The 16,645-nt window shown below is 44.3% G+C and overlaps 1 pseudogene; it reads right to left on the minus strand.

Annotated features, from left to right (window-relative positions):
- Nucleotides 1-2,690: 2,690 nt before the first annotated feature.
- Nucleotides 2,691-15,172, minus strand: LOC146821673 (alpha-1A adrenergic receptor pseudogene; annotated as a pseudogene).
- Nucleotides 15,173-16,645: the final 1,473 nt, after the last annotated feature.

The following is a 16,645-nucleotide window of genomic DNA, read 5'->3' on the forward strand; positions in this document are numbered from 1 at the left end:
TGAGGTCTGAGGTCATCACACTGCTTCAGTAAGGCATGGTATGGACATGCTAAAACATATATCAGGAAACCATTCCCTGCAAAGGAAAACGGGGTGCAAAAAGTACAGGTTAAGCAACAATAGGCAGTAGCGAATGCAGTCATATCAAATGAATAGTCACTAAATTGAGGAGTATACTTTAGATAATGTCATTGGCCATCTGTGGTGTGACATTGGAGGGTTGCCGAGTCTATCCCATAGGGCCAAGTGGGAAACGAGCTGTCATAACTCAAGGATTCGGTAAAGTCGTCATCAAGATCTGAGTTCTGGGTGGCATCTCGTATTTTGGCTGCTATCTACAAAGCGCAGCGTCTTTCCAGTAAAACTTGCTCTAGATCGGGGGCAGCTTTAGGCCCAGGCAAACGCTTTGGCCGGCGCCCCCTGCGGCTGTCTCCAGTGGTGTTATCCGGTGCCGCATTCTCCGACTGAGACCGGCGAGTGGTTGTAAGTCCAGATGATTCTAGCCAATCCCACACATCTCCTGGGGACCCAATGAAGCGTTCCATCCAATCTGTGACCACTTGGAGGCAGGCAGGGAACAAGAGTGAGTATCAAAGTTTCAGTTTGCAGAGGTAATGTTTGAAAGCCAAGAAGCAGTTCCTTTGTCGTTGCACCACCACAGTGTAGTCTGGAAAAATATTACACAAGCATTATTGATGACAATAACTTTGAGTTTCCGAGTTTCCTGAAGGATGCAATCACAATCACAGTAATGAAGTAAGCGGTACAGGAATGGTCTGGGATTAGAGCCAGGGGGAGATTTTCTTGCCAGGAAGCTGTGGTCTAATTCAATTGGGAAGAACTGTGAAACAGAAGCTTAAGGAAGCAGATCCTGTATCCAGCACTCAACATAGACGACCGCATCATGTTCCTCAGTTCCCTTAGGGAGGCTGACCATGTGGACATTCTTCCTCCTGGAACAGCCCTCAGTGTCATCTGCCGTGCACTCCAAATATGATTCAATTTTCTGGGATCCTTGCTAAAGTTTAGCAATGCTTTGTTCCGCGGTGCGAACCTTGTTGGCTGGTTTGTGGTGAGCCGTATGAAGCAGTGGGTGTGCTATTGCTACAATGTCATTCTTGTTTTCTAGGGAAGCTTGGGTGCTCTCTAGGAAAGCATGAGTTTCTCTATGCTTCCAGGACTATGGCCAGTCTGTCCCCGATGGATGGGGAATGGCCGGGAAGGTCCGAGGAATCAGGGCCACCACCAGCCGTGCCGGTAGTTGTGAACGAATGTGAAGGTGTACTCTGGGAGCCCAAGCATAACCACCCCATGGTATTGCAGAAGAGGCGTATGTTCCAAGAGAGAAGTTCAGACCGCTGCACCGGAAATCCAGCTTGCTGACGCCAGTCGACCCACGTAGACACCACAGTACAAGCAGCTCAACTTGTCCCAGTGTGTCCAGCCAGTGACGCACTACAGCAATGGCACTAATTTAGTCCGTGTTTGAGAGAGCACAGGGCCACATACATGAGAACCAAGTTTGCTCTATTCAGTCATGGACGGCCACTTGGGGCAGAGTCCAGGGGGGAAATTAGGCCAGTGTGGGCATGGCGCAGGGCGAATGTGATGGCAGCGGATAATTACGCTTTCCTCAGTGATAATCAGGGGTGTTAAAATTCCTTGCAAACACTGACTCCGTGCCCCCAGTCTTATAGAGCACAATCATCTATTGTGGGGATCATGGAGCAGTCCCTCCCCAGGGGTATCAGATGCACTGATTAGGGGATAAAGTCTTTCCTTGTCTCTCAGTTACTGGATTATGGCAACGTCCTATATCTTGGAGCCGACCTAACAACCATAAAAAAACTTCAGGTTGTGCAGAACGCTGCTGCCCGACTGCTCTGCAATGTTCCTAGGAGAACATCTGCTTCCACAGCACTTCGTGACCTTCATTGGCTTAAAATTCCAAACGGAATTAAATTCAAAGCCCTGTATCACGTTTTTAAAATCAAACACGGCTCAGCCCCAAAATACCTTCAGGGCCTTATCCAGGCCTATAAACCCAGTCGAACACTAAGATCATCAGTACACGGTGATTTTTCTGTTCCAAGATTTAGGCTGGCATAAATGGGAGGCCGTTCTTTTGCCTATTTAGGTCCTAAATTTTGGAATGCTCTTCCTTTGACCCTAAAGACAGAAACCAATCTCTTTCGTTTCCGCAAGGGACTTAAAACTTGGCTCTTCCAGCAGTAATTTGTAGCCCAGTAAAATCAGTTTGCTATTTTTTCTTCTTCAGTCCGTCCCTGAGCGCCGGGAAACCCACTGTGGGGAGCTGCGCGCTTTAGAAGTTTAAATAAATAAATAAATAAATAAAATATGTCTTCAGGTGAGTATTGTGCTCCGTTGAGGGTCCCATGACAGAACTCTATAGCGGAGTGTTGAAAAGGCATAAGTGCTAGGGAAGGCTCCACAGCCACCGATGTTCCCAACAGTGCGCCTGGTGCCAAGAAGGGACCAGGGACACAGTCTGCAGCAGAAAGCGAGTCGCTCAGGCCCTCGCTCCCCCATAACAGGCTGTGAATAGCCGCAGCATCTGTATGGTAAGTGGAGTTGGTACACCCGACAGAGCAGCCAGAACAGGGATGTGTTTGACATGGGGCAGCACATTTCGGTCAGCCTCCTAACATTGCGCAGACTCGGTGCTGCGGTCAGGTTTTTTTCTCATGGCCGGGGCTCCCTTCAAGTCCCACAATGTCTCTGCTTCTGCCCAGACCAAGACCCTGCATGCGGTAGCGGCCAGCTGGTGAATGCCACATAGGTGGGTGCAGGATCACGCCTTTCCGGTCTTGGCCCAGAAGCACAGTAGCAGCAGAGGCAGGGCAAAGGGGATCCTGGTGCACCGCCAGCAGCCGCAGGGTTGTATCGGCAAACAGGACAGTAACACCTGCGCCTGTTTTACAAGGGGTGCAATTACTGTTGTTCCTGGCACCAATGGCTAGTGAAAATTGGGAATTTAGGCTGATAAATGGGGTGTTTCATTGGAGGTGTGTTAGATTGCTTCACCCATCATGGCTGTGCAAGTCACTACACTGGACTCGAGGCCTAATATACTAATCTTTTTAATAATAAATCGAAAATTGTGAATAATAATGAATCACAATTTGTGATTTCCTAGTTGAAATGTACTAAAATGTTTTCAGTAGAAGTGGTCCCAATGTGTTCACTGACTTCTACTGAATTGATTAGTATTTTGCAAACCAACCTATATATTAAAAAATTCATTCACGAAGTACCGAATTGTAATGGGTAGCAATTTGACCTACCTCATTAATATGCAGGAGGTAGGTCAGAAATTGCAACCCAGTCAAATTGGCTAGAATCACAGGCATGGTGGAGTGCCGGGGTCAACAGACCGCCACGTCTGTGATTGCTTTTATATAACGCAATCTTTTTATAAAATCTAAATTCAGCCCATTTTCCGAAAAGGAAAATAGGATGTATTTAGAAACAAATGAAAGGCTCTACAGCCATTTTGTTGGAGTAGGCTTAGATCCCAGGGGCCACTGCCTACTCCTAACCCAAAAAAATGCCTCATCGAGAAAGGGGAAAGGGTTCCCTGTGGACCTCTTCTCAATTACAATTGGTTATCACCTCTTTTGACTGGATTTCGGTTGCAAAACATTATTACATAGCTTAAAGAATCATTATTTGGAAAGGACATCCTTTGCTTGCCCCTTCCAAATACTGTTGGTATTTATTAGCAAACACAAATTGCGATTCAGCAACATTTTACTGAAACATAATTTGGGTTTTTTACATTTAAAAATGCCGTTTCTATTTTGCAAAGACTTACATTTGACCTTTGCAACCACAAAAGTGTTATGCTCTTGATTCCCTTAGCTCCGGGTTTGGCCCAGAGAAGACTAGCCTTGTCCTGGAAATCGGCAGAGGCTCTTCGAGTGCAGTAATAGTTGCCAGATGAGTGTAAATGAACCAGGGCTGAGATAACGATGATGCTAGGAAGAGCTGTACCACATGGGATACGATGATGCTGGCAGTGAAGGTTAAGGCGGATGAAAGACCTCCTTAATGATGACATAATGGTAAATACATCACTTGGTGTATCATACATTTGACAGAGACTAGTCTGGAAAATTACCCTAGACCTGGATATTATGAAGAAATTGTGAAGGATTAATTGAATATACGAGTGTCTCGCGGAACATATTAACATTCTATTTGAATCCACAGGTGCCTGATTTTTTTCTTTTTCTTTTTGATTTTCTCTCAGTTACAAATGCTTACTTTTATATTTTCTCTCTAATGTGAAAGGAAACTGCATTGATCGCCATGCTCAGTATTCACATAGACAGTGTAGAGAAAGTGTAGAGATGACAAATATTCATTGAGAGCAATATGGTTTACAAAATTAATAAAGAGCAAGCTAAAAAACACTCAGCACTTCTCAATCACCAATTTTGCATTTTCCTACGTAAAATATTCTCTTCAGCTCTGAAATATTTATTTTGGATGGCAATGGGAATTTGGAATCCACTCTTATTTGGAATAGTTTTGTAGAGATGTGAATTACCCTCTTCTCTCATGACTGAAAAGAGTGATTAGGAACAGAGAACACGAAGGTGTGTGTTTTTCATCCGACCACTATAGCTGCTGTTGTGATTGAACTGAGGGGAGGGGGAATATAGTTGAATGCTTTCATTGGGTTGTTATGAAAATGTCTTGGATTAACATTATTTTCTTTTATTCGGCCTGCTGTTTGGTAATCCCTATTTCTGGGGACATTTTTCTTTTGCATTTCTGAAACAATCCCCCCCCGACTTTGAACTTTTACTTCTGAAAAGCAACTAGGATGTATAAACATGGCGGTCAGCTCGGCATTCAGCTGTAAGGAAATTAATCTGCCACACCGCCAGATGCATTTTTGTGACAGATATTCCCATGGAGGTCGAGCTGAGGGCCTATTTGTCCACAAAGCTGGATGTGGGACCTGCGTGAACCTTTAGAGCTTGACTATCAGAATTGTTATAAGTACACAGGAGTGGCCTAAAAAATCGAGTCCACCAAAACTAAACACATATGTCACCACTGCCCTCAGTTGAACTGGGATTCATTGAGAACTCAACCCTATTCACATTCAATTGATGATGCTGAACGATTTGGTTATACATACAGAACACATATTTGTGGTTAAGCATCAGGTATAGCACTTTTTATTCCATCACACATTAAACAGGACATCCACTGGTGACCTGAGTGTCACATACATCCACGCTAAGGCTACACCCTTGATAATGCTTAATAATCTGATTTCACAATATCCAGTACATCAAAAACGAGTCCGTTTTTTGCACCAGTCCAATGAAGGAAAGATCCAAAGTAACATACATTATTTCAAGTGGAAATTATCAATACTCAATTTACAATTGTGGAGTTGCATTCTATCAAATGAAAGCTGTAAATCACAATCCAACCTGAATAAATTGATAACTAGTAAATTTGCTCAATCCAACGTTCATCTTTTCAATTCCAGATGCATCTATACTGATCGTCATATGCAAATGTGGACGACAATGCTTGAAATTAGATTTCCATTTTACTTAATTAAATTAGCACATGACCTGAATACTAATCAACTTTTATGCTGGAGCTGCTTGGAAAATAATAAACCAAATTGGAATTATAAATGAGCTTTCTACCAGAAGACTTTCATGCGTTTTGACTAAATTAGTCTGCAGGCGAGCCAAGAACTATAGACACATACTTATTGTTAATATTTCCAAGAACATCTTAAGACGGTGTCATGTTAAAACATGAAGACAAGTATCAGATCAAGTACAGGAACCACAAAAATGACTCACACAGCTAAAGAAACTCTAACAAAGGGTAACACATTTTAACCAACCTTTATTCCCTCTGGAACAGATTCCCACATTGTTCTTTATTCTAGAAGAAAGAATTGCCCTTCATTAGAGTGGGCAAGTCAGTCAGTCAGTCATGTTAACTTTATTTCGGTTCAATGAACCATAAAAGTGCACAGTGCAAAGACATTCTAAATACATAAAAACGTAATCAATCGAACATTCCATACCAGTATCCATATTTTAATCGATTTCCCACTTAATACATCAGCCAATAAAATGCAACCCTGATACTACAGTCAAAACCAGGGAGACAAAAACCTCAAAGCAGGTGCCCTTAAGAATGGGCTCCCAGAGGGTCCGCCATGTCACCCGGGTTAACTGTGTTGTTTCCACATGGGGGCGGCTCTGACAATACACTGGGATAAGTAGAAAAACATTTTGGTTAGGGCATTAGGGTCACTTAAAATAGGCACATTACCAACATGTGCTAAGAATTCATCACTTCACAAGAGGTTTAGCACACTTATCTTGAGGGTTTCAATGCCTGCCCTTTAGTGCATGTTTTTCCCATATCGCTTTCTGATATCAACGGCAACCCTGATGAAATTCACAACCGCAATGCAGATGTCAACAGAGGCCAGTAAATGCAGATATCTAAAACCGTCTCAATCAGTACACGGGCGTTGCTTTCTCAGTAATGGGAGCAGAAACCTTGCTCTCGATGACTTATAAAGTGCACAAAAAAAATACAAAGTGTAGGGTACTTTTTTAGGACAGATTGTCACAAGGACATTGCGTGAGCTTATTCGACTCTCCTACTTGGCACGGGAAAGCTACCAAAAAGTGCACTTTGCCTAGCCAGTACCTTGTAAGATAAAATCCATTGTGCAAATTTGTGCTAAAAGCTAAATAAAACTGTGAATGAGTGATCAGAAGGCTAGCCAAAGCAGGGGTCAGAATTCCTAAGTATCCATGGCGCTGTTGATGATGCATATTGTCCCTAGTAAAAAAAGACAAGTTAATAGAATCTTTTGCTTTAGGGATCATGTTTTGGGGAATTTCAAAAAGGTCAACTAATCCAATCTCATGGAACCTGCGTTTCATATAATGGAACCAGGGGACCTTATCAACACTACAGATGGCAAGATAGTCCCTAATGATAGCTCTTGACAAAGATAAATCCTCAGATAGCCAAATCGTAGCCCATAAACACAGAGGGGCATGGGCAATATGGTCCTCAATAGACTCCAGACCCAATTGTTGTAGAGGCACTTTTGGGTACCATCAGGAGTCTTCTAAAGAATATGTTCTCTACAACTTGAAGCTTATTACTCCTGCTATACCCCAATACCCCCGAACCATAAGTGGCGATGGAAAGGCATTTTGCTCTATGAACAGTTAATAATTCTTTAACTGGTTTCTGCTCTAATTTAGCCGCAAACTGAGAAAGCGCATCCGAGGTCCTGCTTGTCTGATGAGCTCTTAAAGTCAATCGAGGGTCCCATGTCAGCTGTGCATTGAATAGATTACCCAAATATGCAAAGTTTTGAATTTTTTCTATCACTTTTCCCTGCATCATGAACGTTTTTGTTTTTGTAGTCTGCGGACCGCACACCATAAGATATGATTTCCGCAAATTAACTTTTAAATCAAGAGATATCATAAACTCTGTAAAAGCATCAAGGGATTTCTGAAGGCTCATAGATGTCCTTGACAACAGGACTGTATCAACTGCTTATGAGAGCAGTGGCACAAAAGTGTAACCGATTCTCGGGAAATCAAGCTTTCTCTTCAATAAAAAAGCCTTGAGCCCATTACTATAAATAGGAAATAAAAAGGGGGCTAAAACACAACCTTGGTGGACCCCCTCGGTTGAAGAAATTGATTGTGTTTTTTCACACTTGCTACCGAACTTTATCCTAACTGTTATGTTTACGTGTAACCTACGTAGAAGTACTATCAGTGCTTTCTCTACTCCCATCTCTCCCATCATTGGCCATAATCAGTCCCGATTGACAGTGTCGAAAGAACTAGATAAGTCTATGAAGGCCAGATGTATAGAGCTCCTCATGAACTTTGTGTACTTACTGACAGTCAGAGACAGATTGATGCATTGTTCAGTCGTGCCCAGCTCCCTTCTCAAACCATACTGTGTTTTCGAAAGAACCCCATTTGTGGATGCCCATTCTTAACATGCAAGAAGGACCCTTCCTAATACCTTTACTGTCACATCAATCAATGAAATTGGCCTGTAGCACACAGGGTGATTTCTATCCCCCATTTTAAAGACAGGTTCCACTGTCCATGTATTGAGCCAATAATAGCTGCTTTGAAAATATTGGTTAGTAACGGTGCACACAAAACCGGTATACCCTTGAAGAGGTCAAGGGGCACTCCATATGTGATGGGAGCCTTCAAACAAATACCCTGAGCTATCGCCGCCTCCACTTCTTGGACTGAGATGGATATGCTTAGCTGTCCATCTCTACTTTGGCAGAACCCAGAGGATCAGACTCCCCCCCTTCCTTTCCAAACCCACAGAGATCAACTGCGGAGTACCCGAAGGATCATCGCTCAGCCCCACGCTCTTCAACATCTACATGGCCCCCCTCGCCGCCATCGTCAGACAGCATGGCCTTAGCATAGTCTCATACGCCGACGACACCCAGCTCATCCTCTTCCTCATGAAGAACCCCAAAGACACCAGACTCTGCTTCTATTGAAGGAATGAAGGACGTCGCGGCCTGGATGAAAGATAGCTGCCTGAAGCTCAACTCGGAGAAGACTGAGGTCCTCATCGTAGGACTCTCCAACTCCACCTGGGACAACACCTGGTGGCCCTCTGCCCTCGGGAACCCACCCACCCCGCAGACCATGCACGGAACCCCAGCATCATCCTGAACTCCTCCCTCACCATGAGCTGCCAGATCAACTCCGTCGTCTCCACCAGCTTCAACTGCCTACGCATCCTCTGAAAGGCCTTCAAATGGATACCCCCGAATGCAGAAAGACCGACACCCACGCAATCATAACCAGCAGACTGGACTACGGCAATGCCCTCTAGGCCGGAATCAACAGAACTCTTCTACACAAGCTCCAAACCATCCTGAACGACGCAGCCAGACTTGTCCTCGGGACCCCACAGCACAAACACATGACCCAGCACCTACAAGACCTCCACTGGCTCCCCGTCGAGAAGAGAGTAACCTTCAAACTCCTCACCCATGCCTACACATCTCTACACAACATCGGACCCAAATACCTCAACGAGAGAGTCTTCCTTCCACGTACCCAAAAGGAATGTCCGCTTCGCCGACCTCGCCCTGGCACAGACCTCCCACATCCGCAAAAACAGACCTGGCGGACAAGCCTTCTCCTACATCCTACATCGCAGCCAAGCCCTGGAATGAGCTCCCAGTGAACTGGCCGTGGAACCCGAAATCAGTGTATATATTTCTTATGTGGACACAGCGAAAAGTAGTCATGTGAACGATGAAATTGTTACATATAGCATGAATGAATAAACAAGTATCCACGAGCCAAGGATCATATAATGAGAACGATGGAATGATGGAAAACAAAGAAGACTGTAAAATAATGAATGTGATCATGGTGGTGTGATTAACCACCCCCCAAACCATCCAATAAGGGACTGAGTTCTGAAAATTGTTTCAACTATTGTAGTTTGGAGTTTGGACATGTAGGTTTTAGCATATAACTGGGGTGCCCTGGGGATGGTGTTATGGAGGATGATGCAGGAGAGAGAGCAAGATAGAGGGGTGACTCGTCTCTGTCCATCGGTTTACAGAGAGGCATAGCTGATCCTGTCCCCGTCCCGTTCCTGTATCCTGAAATATTTGTTCCCTGACTCTACCACAGGGAACCCCCGCTACCGCCTTGGCCAGGGTGGTAGTATTTTTAAGAGATCTTTGGGTTAGTATAGTTTTCCATGTTCTCCTACAATTTGCATAATCATTTGCAATTTATTTTTGTCTCTGAAACTTATGTCTCTTCATCTATCCACTCCTTCATATGCATTTTGTTCCTTTGATGAGTATGACACTGCATTTCATTGATCTTTTTCTCTCCCTTTGTGAATTTTTGGTGTTTGCCTTGTGACTTGTATGCAATGGGCATTCTTTCTCTCACATTATTTTGCGATAAACTTTATTAATCATACCGATGATTATTTAGCTAACTAAATAGATAGATAGATAGATAGATAGATAGATAGATAGATAGATAGATAGATAGATAGATAGATAGATAGATAGATAGATAGATAGATAGATAGATAGATAGATAGATAGATAGATAGATAGATAGATAGATAGATAGATAGATAGATGGATGGATGGATGGATGGATAGATAGATAGATAGATAGATAGATAGATAGATAGATAGATAGATAGATAGATAGATAGATAGATAGATAGATAGATAGATAGATAGATAGATAGATAGATAGATAGATAGATAGATAGATAGATAGATAGATAGATAGATAGATAGATAGATAGATAGATAGATAGATAGATAGATAGATAGATAGTACTAATATTACCATCAACTTCTCAACTAATGGTCCATGGACCAGAGGAAAGAGAGTTGACATGCAGGCTCAGCTATGTATTTAGAAATGTCAGATATGAACCTGTATAAGAAAGCAATTTATTACGTCAAAAAACCTTGACCCCCAGCGCATCAGGGGTATGAGTTAATGTGTATGGGCCATTTATATGTGATATTATCAAGTATTGATCCTTGATTAGGTGTTGCGCTGGGTCAGTTTTCTGGTAGCAGAGGATGATTAAATTATTGATTAGTTTGGCAATAATTATTGATTATTAATTATATGTTCTTAACATGAAAAGTTAGTGTCCTGTTCTGTGTTGTCTAGAAGTACAGGTACGGAGTTACCTGAGGAATCTAGGAATGGAAATTTAGCCTGAAATAGGCAGAGGATGAGTGTGGATAAAGAAATCACACTACAGAAGTACTTTGTCTGTTGTTATAATACTGTACGGCGAAAGGCTGTAGGTGTTAGATTTAGGGATTATCTCGTATGTGAGTAAAGTGTCTGAAATATTTAAATGTCCACTTCCGAAACTCTGGTCTTATCCCCAGAGGAGTACCAAGACCTCTTTTACACCAAACATTACTCTTGCAAACTTTGGCCTTATCCCTAGAGGAGTACCAAGTCCACCTGTAGCTTATTTAGGTGTAAAATAGCGCTGGTTGCTGTTTTACTTGAAGTGAAAGAATTTCTCTTTGAAAAGTAAAGACCATAAAGGGAGGGTCAGTAGCCTGAGTAATACTGGTGTCACAAAAAGGACACACTGGCATTGGTCAGGCAGCGGGAGTGAAGTAAATTTGGATTGGCTGGTTGGTATGAGCCGTGCTGGTATTGGTTGAGACAGTAGATACATAAAGGAACTGTGATTGGACGGTTGGTGTGAGCCGCGCTGATATAGGGCGAACACTGACAAATAGAATAAGTCGAATGAAGGAAAGGTTTTCCTTGTTTGTTTGCTGAGATACATTAGTTAAAGGAGTTAGAAAAATGAACTTGCTTAAGAAAATAAAGAATTTCTTTAAAAAGCACAAATCAATAGTGACTATAGAGGGAACTCCTATCCCACCTCCAAGAACGCCTACTTCTTTTATGATGTGGGACCGAGGATACCATATGTGTACTTGGTTAGAGAATTGGGTGGAATATACAAAGGATGATAGTGTTATAGCTTTCCCACAGCATGGTTCATTCAATGTAAGGATTTAACAGAATTTGAGAAATCAAATGAATTCACTAGAACCAAATCCCAGGCCTACACAGTATGAAGCGTTAGAGGAATGGGAAGTAGAGGCATTCAAAAGAGGGAAATATCGAGGAGGCAGGAGATACAGAAATATATTGTCTAGATATCCTTTTGAGAAAAGGGAAGATAAAATGAAAAGATGGAGGAGAACTGTGATAACTGAGGGTTTGTACCCAGTTTTAGTTGCTGAAGGGGAAGAAAAGTGTGTGCTTGGCCATCCTTAGCTGTAGATCAGTCAGGTCCATTCGTTGACGGAAAGGTGGAAGGTAATGATATTACATTCCTAATGGATACTGGCGCTAACTGTTCTACTGTGAAAGCAGCATAAATTCCGAACCTACCCCTCTCGGGAGAAACTATCCAGGTTGTAGGAGTCTCGAATAAACATATTAGAAGGCCAGTCACAAGTCCAATAGAAGTTCACATTGGGAGTCTCAGAGACATGCATCGTTTTGTAGTGTTTGACACGAGTCCAGTGAATCTCTTAGGAAGAGATTTACACCGTAAAATGAATTGTACCATTTATCGTTTTTAAGAGACCTGATGAGGATGTCGCATTCAAGATGATGTTAGCGAAGCAAGGAACAGAAGTTGATGAATTGTTTTCACTTCTCACAGAAGAAAATCTGCCCGAAGAGTTAAAAAGTACAGTAAGGTCGGATTTATAGGATTTTACAGGAAACGAGATAGGTCTAATGGCAAATGTAGATTCTATTCAGGTTACGGTGAAAGAAGGTGCCTTTTATCCAAACACACCTCAGTACAAAATAAGTCCAGAAGTAATTGCAGGAGTTGTTCCTGTAATTGACTAAATGATTGAGCAGGGAATTCTGAAAGAAATATTGAGCAGTCTTTGTAATTCGCCTATCATGGGAATTAAAAAGCCAAGTGGAAAATACAGACTAGTACAGGATTTAAGAAGAATTAATAAGATTGTAGTACCCTGTTGTCCAATAGTGTCAAATCCAGCAGTTATTCTGTATCAAATTCCCAGTGATGCCGAATGGTACACAGTGATTGATTTGTGACAAGCATTTTTCATGAATCCTTAACATCCAGAAAGCCAATATTTGTTTGCATTCCGGTTCAGAGAACGTGTCTTGGCAGGGTGCTGAGTTCCTCAAGGGTACACGGAGAGTCCTCCAATTTTCAATCAGATTCTGAAAAAGTGCTTCGAGGCATTGATCATGCCGGGAAATTAAGTTTTGGTTCAGTACATTGATGACCTGTTAGTGGCATCAAAGACACGAGAGGCATGTGTGACAGATACTATTGCCTTACTGAACCATTTGGCGGAAGGTAGACACAAGGTGTCACCAGCAAAATTTCAATTTTGTAAACAGGAAGTCCAGTACCTAGGACACAAAATAGAACAAGCATTGAAAATGCAATACGTCTCGCCTTTGATTAAGTGAAAGCCATTTGCTTTGCTAATGGTATTGTATAGCAACGCAAATGGCTTTAACTTAATTAAAGACGAGAACTATTGCATTTTTAATGCTTGTTTACTAGCTTTTCAGAAGTTTTCCTTTGGAACGTATGTAGGTAGCTACGGTAAAACAAGCCTTTGCAACAGGTAAAATCTTGTAAAGAACAAAAGAAAAGTTGCCAAGGAGACCCTCTTCAATCCCCACTGGGTTCACCACTACCCTTGGGTTCAGGGGCAGCGTTCTGCCCGGTGTTAAGTGCTTCAGTGCTTTGTCTGGAGTAGTAAGCGCTATGAATTCAATTGCGATATTGATGGTAGCAATTATTGCACGCTAATCCGGGTGGGCACACGATGAAACAGAAAACGCACATGTTGAAGCACCGATGCGCGCGTGCACACACGGATAATTGATTATTCCAGCCAGGCTGACTGAGCGCGGTGAGGCTGGCAGGAAGATGTTCGTACAGGACGGACATGCTAATGGCTGACCTAATGGCAGATATATAGATAAAATGAGACAGCTGGACGACAGAGGGACATAACACAGGTTGATCACCAAACAAATAACTAGAAATTAGATGGAAGGATAGCTGCAGAGAGAGAGGGACACGAAAGATGGATAGGGGAACGGACAAACAGATGAATGGACGGACAGATGAAGAGACGGACAGACAGATGAAGAGACGGACGGAGAGCTCTCCAGCTCGCACAAGAACATTAAAAAAGTATCTACATTAATACACATGTGAAAGAGACAGCCTATAGATGTTACACGGTGCCAGGTCGGTGTTTCACTTGTCAAAATTAATTGGGGATGTTTTACCCATTTTGTTGGAAGGGAGGCTGGTGCGATTGAAAATGGCACAGTGATGCCCGTTTGTAGGGTTCAATGGGTGCACACCCCACTCATTGACGTTTGCCACAGATAGAATTTAAAACCGTAAACCACTGAAACCGCCTTGTGTTTTTAATGTGAATTGGAATGGTTTAATGCATCGCCTGTGTAATTTGCACGTGTATGTTAAAGTCCTGTCACTTTGTGGAAGGTGGATGAAGAGAGCGTCCACAGGTGGCGCCTTGCGCTCCTCTCAGCCGCGCAGCGCAGCAGGTATCACCTACCTAGCGGCAGCACGAAGAAAGGGTACCAGCAGAGGATGAAGTCCCCCACAATGTTGGCCAGCGTCTTGGCTGCCTTCTTTTCACAGGAAAACTTGAGCAGGTGAACGGAGAGGGAGCTGCGGAAGGTGTGACTGGACTTGTCCTGGGACAGCGACTACTCCAGCACGCTGCGGCAGTGGATGCGCAACACCACCTCCAAGGACTTGATGCGTTCCTTCTTGATGGCCGCCTCCAGGCTGCACGTGGTCCGGCGGCCCACCACGTAGATCTGGAAGTACATGACCAAGATCACAAGGAGCGGCAGGTAGCAGGAGCAGAGCAACGAGAAAAGGATGTAGCCGAGCTCCTTGGTGATGCTGCACATGCTCTCACCTGGCGGAAGGGGCTCCTTACAACCCAGCAGGGGCCCGACGGAGATGACCATGAAGGAGAGCCAGAGGAGGACGAGGATCACCACGGCCTTGCGCTCTGTCATGATGGTCGAGACTTGAGCGAGTACTTGACCCTGATGTACCCGTCTATGGAGATGATGCACAGGCTCATGATGGATGCCGTGCAGCACAGGATGTCCACCGCCACCCAGACATTGCAGAAGATGCGCCCGAAGACCCAGAAGCCCAGCACCTCTAGGGTGGCAGTGAAGGGCAGCACCGTGGTGCTGAGCAGCAGGTCAGCTATGGCCAGGTTGACGATGAAGTAGTTGGTGACCGTCTGCAGGTGCCGGTTGAAGGCCACCGACAGGATGACCAGAATGTTGTCCACGATGGCGAAGAGGATGAAGACGGCCAGGAATATGCCCACCCTGATGGCCTGTGGGTCCAGGGACAGCAGGGACCCGAGGGTGCTGTTGTTCTCCGAGGCATTCCTGGCCTGGGAGGATCGGTCGTGCTCCGTGCAGCTCCCATTTACGCTGGCATTCCCAAAATCGGCAAAAGTCATTTTAACATGGCCAGGAGAAATTCGATTCCAAGCGAATGTTCGGTTGGGTGGCAGGCATTCTCGCTGCCCTGCCCCCTCCCCGCTAGCAGAAGTTGGGTATAGAGGTCCGCGGATCGGAAGACGCAAAAGTGCGCACAGAAGACGGCGTCATTGCGCATCCATCACAGAGCTGCTACTCGACCAGTTAGTGGACAAACTGCAGTACCACCCGGGGTGGCTCACCATGTCCTCCTGAGACTTTGGGATTACCTGCTTTCAACTGGTGGCATCGCCCGGCAGAGGGAGAATCCTTTCTGTGTGTGAGCAATACTCGAAGCACGAACAGCCGAACACCAGCTGCGCTAGGCCCTCCCTCCCCGAGCCAGCACATAGCAGCAAGTGCACTTCACAGACGCAGCTCTTCATTGCTCTGTGCCCTCTTCCCCTCCCGCCTTGATTCCTTCTCCCTAGTGCCTGCCGGCAAAAGATGGTACAAAAACACAGAAGGGAAGCTGTCCCTTCACCTACAACCCACCTCGCTCCTCGAAGTCCTCCCTTTTCTTCTCGCTACCACTTAGTGCTTGAGGTGCAGAGTGGGTGAAGTATCTGCCACAGCCGCTAGAGGGCAGAGAAGATCAACTTTCCGCTCTTTACGGCTCAAGCAGAAGATACTAATTGTAGACGTGTTGGTACTTAGCAGTTCCAGGTAGCATCCAGGGCAGATTTCTTCTGATGAAGGCACTCACCTGCTGAAAGTTTTTTATAACACACAGGCCTCGAAAAAGAGCAGCTCTTTAAAGAATGAACAACCCTCGTAATGATGCATGTTACAGGATGCTACACGTGTTTTGCATAATTTATGGTCTCTCTTATAAAAAAGATCAGACTGTTTCAATAAAACAAGCGAGGCAGATTAGAAAAATCGATCTCACGGCACTGCGAATCTCCAAATAGAGCCACCTTAATCCCTTCCTGCTCCAGATGTGAACTTTGACCCTTGTTGCATCTGGCATCAATTATCCGGGGGTCGCTGAAGCCCTTTGAAGCTGCCCCATGGAAGTGAAAACGCGCCCGTCTGCGGGATGACAGGCTCGTTCAGGTTTTATTTACTCCATGCACAGACAGCGAGGGTCCCCGAAGACACTTGCATGCATTGCTCAATAATGCAAAACTATCCCGGGGTGTTAACATCCAGTAGAAATGCTGCAGGGAGGCACGGGGTCTCATGCATGTAAACTAAGAATAACAAGAAAACCAAGCGCTCGTCATTTTGCATCAGGCTTTCACTTTAAAGTGAAAGCGAGATGCAAAAATAAACACGAGGCACCATGTCTCCTTTTTTGTCAGGCTCAATCAGAGAGCCGGATGGGCGCAAGCAAGGCAGCGTGACGAAGCTTCTGATAAGAAACTTTGTCACGACAGCCGTAATGCAGGCGATCCAGTCCTGATGGGCCGGGCAAAAAAGCCAAAGGGAGGCAACCTAAAACCCTCATT

This window comes from Triturus cristatus, chromosome 6 (assembly GCF_964204655.1).
Source record: "Triturus cristatus chromosome 6, aTriCri1.1, whole genome shotgun sequence".
NCBI lineage: Eukaryota > Metazoa > Chordata > Amphibia > Caudata > Salamandridae > Triturus > Triturus cristatus.